A 5,237-nucleotide genomic window follows, 5' to 3' on the forward strand; every position below is an offset into this window, starting at 1 on the left:
GGAAAACGGCTGATCAGCACCACCAGTGAGCTGAAATATTTTTGAAGCACTTGATTGATGTTGGCATTTGTGCACAATCTGTTGTTGCTGTGCATGCAGTCTTTGAGTAACTCAATTCCTATTTGAGTTGATGCCAGTGTTTTCTCATGGAATGTTAATTAGGGTGTGTGTTTTTTTTCTGCAGCAGATAATAGCTATACTCTGTAAGGGTTCCAGAGCTCATTTTGCCAGTTAGTGCGAGTGGGGTGGGGGAGGATCCTAGATTTTCACAAAACATGGAAAGTACTCTAGTTTGAAGATCATAGTAATGGCATGGCTATCCTCTGTCAAGCCTGAAATAAAAAACCTGAAATTAAAAATAAACAACTACATATTGCTCAGAGTGAGCCCCTGCCACCCTAATTAGTTGTATTACTCATTCCCTTGAAACTCAAAGATAGCATATTGTCAGCCCTCTATACTGACTTTATTCTTGGATTCAACTACCAATGACTTGAAAATAATCCAAAAATATATAAATTCAAAACAAACTTTGATTTTGCGGTTTTATATAAGGGGCAAAACATTTTACTATACCATTATATAATGGGATTTGAGAATCCACAAATTTTGGTGTCCACAGGGCGTTATGAAAACAAACCCAGCAAATACCAAGGGCCCACGAAATGCATTATTAACAGCAATTTATTTTTTTAAATTACTTTTAAAAATGCACTGAGAAATACAAAATACCTCCAAATGTCCCTTAAAGTATTACTCCAGGCTAGATGAGGTGGGGAACCAGTAACTATTTTTTTCCAAGAGTGATAGGGACCAGCGGCATATTTATTTCCCTTTGACACACCCACACACACACACACACACACACACACACACACCACTCTGATTATTTCCTGGAAACATCAGGAATGCCATCCAATGACTCAGGGCTGGTATGGTCCAGGAATCGTGGTTTTGAGTAACACGTCCTAAAGAATCATCTAGAAAATAAATGTTATATTTACACTTATTTTAAGAAAGTAATGCAGGGACGCAGCCAGATATTTGGGAATGGGGGGGGACCAGACTAAGTGCCACCATTATAATGGGGCTGGGGTGTGGTGGTGCGGCGGCCACACCATTCATTGTATCTAACAGAAGGGGGGGCCCCCCGGCTACGTCCCTGAATAAATATCTGGCAAGAGCCAACTTGGTGTAGTGGTTTGGCCAGAGCTTTGGGATGGTGCAGTAATTTAAGTGTGCAATACTTTCATGTCAATGTTAACAAAGAAAAGAGAAGGCCGTTTCCCCTGTTCCCTGGTAAGCTGAGGAGACAGAAGAGAAGTACAGCCAAGTACCACGAAGGAGAGATCATGGCAAAACAACGGGAGAGGACAAGACATCAGTAGCAGAACACAGTAGGGGAAAAGAAAGTGGATGCAAAAATGAGAGTAGCCAGGAAGAGTGTAGGACTGGGGGAGCACTCTATCTAGAGTTTCCTCAGAGCCACTTAACGTCCATGTTAATATTTTCATGACACCACTAGGGTGTTCTTGGTACATACATATAGAAGTTTATCAGCATGGGGCCTAAACCGGTCCCAGCGCGTTCTAAACGGGGGCGAGCGGACGTGCACAAAAATGCGATGGGCACCGGATGGCCCAAAACGCGACTTTAATCGCACGTCCCCAGAAATGGCGCCCTCTGGAACAGAATTGGGACGCATGGGAACGTGCGGCGGCGTCCCCCGTGCGATAAAGTCGCGTTTTGGGCCCCATCCGGGGCCCATCACGTTCCGTGCGCGCCCCTGCTCACCCCCGTTAGAACGCGCTGGGACCAGGTTTAGGCCTCTTGCGATAAACTCTATAGTAAGAAGCTATGATGAATGTTTTCCTAATTGAGTCACTGCAGCCATCACTGAAAACCATAGGGTTGAGAGTTCAAGATCAGCAAAGGGTTCAAGCTTGACTCAGGCTTGCATCTTCTGAAGTCGCTAAAATGATACCACAGAATTGTTGCGGGCAAATTAGCTTACAGTTGTAAAACCACAGACACTGCTTAGGCGGTATGAAGCGTATGAATAAATAAAACTTGCTTTATTTTAAGGTGTCAATTCCTTCTAAACACTTCTACAACTTTGCGGTGGTACTCTTCCTATCAAATCTTGTTCCATTTTGCCTTTTGGGAAGGTTTAAGTTGACATCTTACACATTTGGTAGTGTGCATTCATGCGCATTATTACCAGGTTTCATTTCAACATCTAGCCACGACCACATGTGAAGCAGAGTAGGGGAGGGGAGGTGCATGAAGGAGCCCTGGTGGCGCAGTGGTTAAATGCCTGTACTGCAGCCATTCACTCGAAACCACAGGCGGTGAGTCAAGACCAAGAAAGGAGCCCAAGCCGCACTCAGGCTTGCATCCTTCCGAGGTCGCTAAATGATGACCCAGACTGTTGGGGGCAAATTAGCTTACTTGCTATTAGCTTACTTGCTGTTCACCGCTATGATCTTTGGAATAAGCGGTATATATATAAAAAAATTCTACGCACAATGAACAAGGCATGTGCACATCTATCTATCTACTATCTATCTATCATCTATCTATCTATCTATCTATCTATCTATACCATCATATAAATAGGCATGCACAGAGCAATGTCTGCGTATAAAGAGGTAGATGGAGAGAACTAATGCAAAACGTGGAGGAAAAGGGGAAATCTGCCACTTCAGTAAAAATGCACTGCAGAAATAATACAATAAGCATAGAAATGTGTGGGTCATACTCATGTGTGGAACTAAGTTGTAGAACAGTAGGGAGTTTTTGGAAGCACACCACATTTGTGTAGCCCAGGGCCTCTCAGATGGGGGCATGCGCGCCCCTGTACTAGCCAGATTGGGGCCAACGGCCACGGCCACTGCATGCCATGGCCCTGATCCGGCCTCCGGAGGGTACAAAAAGGAGCATCAAAATACAGCTCCTTTTTGCGCCCTCCAAAGGCACAGCTTTATGATGCCCCTTCGGTGCACCATGTACAGTAGACCGGTGTGCACCAAAATGGCGCCTTAGGGGCGTGGTTATGGTGTCTAGTGTGCGGATGCTGCACCGTAACTTCGCCCATAAGTCGGCCTTTTGGGCTGGTCTGTACAGGCCCTCAGTTCCCATGGAACTTCCTCAAGCCTATCATGGGTTCTGGAGACCAATAATTTATTGCCTTTCCTTTTATCTATATAAATGATTTAGTTTTTAACTATAATTTTTAATCAGAGTGCTCTTATTATTACCAGTTTTAATGTTATTGCTGGTTCCTATTAGTTATTAATCTTGTTACCAGAGATGGAAAAGTTACTAGAGAAGTTAAGACATTAACGATTACTGAGTTCAATCACCTGTCTCAATAACAACTGCCCAACAGTTAGCTGTTAATGCTTTCCTATTATGTTTCCATCTCTATTTATTACATCATACAAATCTATTATGCTGTTTTATGGTTTTAACATATATTTATATTAAATACATTGTAAAAGTACACACTAGGAGGGCGAGTTTTAGCTTAAACGACATCCCATAAATATTTTAAATAAAGAAAATGCCAGTGTATTACTTATGTTCTATCCCCTTGCAAATCTTTGCCAATTCAATAGCTGTTTCTGTTCAGAAACAGTTATTCTATTATAAATACAGCCAGAACTACCATGAAGTTAAACCTTATATATATTTTAAAAAGAGCCCTTTAAAAAATCTATTAAAAGCAGGTTAAAAGTTAAAAGTAGCTACCATTGAGCTAATTAACACAATATGCAGTACATTAGGGTCAGGAACGTTTGTTACTCCAGATATGATATGTTTTGGACTTTACACTCCCAGAATTCCAGCCAGCATTGCTTAAAGTAAGAGACTGTGTGTCGATCAAAACACCAGGAAGGCCAAAATTACCCTGTTTCTCCAGTACTGTACTCAAAGAAAGGCTTTTAGGGAACATTCAGGAAACAAGTATGAACATTAAGAAATGAGATATTCCAAATACATAAGAAGCTATTTTTCTTTTAATTACAGCATAGTGATGGGTATGTCAAGGCAGAAGAGCTTGGAAAAAAATTGTTTCAGGACCAGAACTCCTAGAATCAGCCAGCTAGCAGGGGCAGTGAATGACCTCCAAGGGAAGAGAGGGAAATTTTAACATGAAAGGATATGGTGCTTGTCCAAAGTATGTGGAATGCAGCTGGGATGAGGAACATGTATTTCCTGTTGCATGAGATTGCTCTTCCCCAGCTACAAGCTTGATCTGCCCTCAGGAGCCTAGCAGAAACTAGGAAAAGCATGCATGATTATAGTTATGTAAACAGCACCAGAATAATATCATGAATGTCCAGAGTGATGTGATTTTCTGTTTGAAAAGTGTGGCAGCAATGTATAAACTTGTTTTCCAGTTACCTTTTCCTGCCACAAAGGCTAAACTGACCTCAGAATGTTACTCTTTTTTTCTTCTCCCAAAGAAGAATTTTAAGCGAATATAAATAGGCAAAAATATCTAAGAGGGATTCATCTGACTTTTAAAAAAGTTCACCTTATTTCCAACTTAAGAGGACTTGATGAGAACAACACATTTTGGATAGCTGGCTCCAACATTTATGCACTCAGGAAGCAAAATTACTGAAGTGGAGGTGAAGTGAAGGAAAGAAATGACCTTAAGTGATTATTTACAATTGTGCTTAACAACAGATCTTGAGGAATAGATATTTATTGAAACAACCAGAAATGATACTGTCATAGAAAAATATCCAGTTCCATTACTTCCTCAGTTCAGCTATTATGGAGCCTTACTTGTCATGATGATATAAATCATGACAGCAAGAACCTAAAACAGAAAGCAATACAGCCACGTGTTTATGTTTAGCATGGCTTTATTGTTTCAGATCTGACTACAACTTTTTTCAGGAAACAAGAAATTCCTGCACACTGCTGTCTGTAATTTATTCTGATAAGCAATGATATTAACCTCAAGTAGTAGTGGTAGTAGGCAATTAATACTAAAAAGATCCAACTTTTCTTCTAGTAAAGACATCATGGAAATTATAGTTGGCCCTCTGTAGCCGGATTCTTTATCCACAGATTTAACTACCCAAGTTATTCAATAAAATAAAATAATTAAATTTCATAAAGCAAATCTTGGTTTTGCTATTTTATATAAGAGACATCATTTTACTACACCACTGTATTTAATGGGTACTTGAGCATCCACGGATTGTGGTATCCACACG

Source organism: Sceloporus undulatus, chromosome 1, assembly GCF_019175285.1.
Source record: "Sceloporus undulatus isolate JIND9_A2432 ecotype Alabama chromosome 1, SceUnd_v1.1, whole genome shotgun sequence".
Lineage (NCBI taxonomy): Eukaryota > Metazoa > Chordata > Lepidosauria > Squamata > Phrynosomatidae > Sceloporus > Sceloporus undulatus.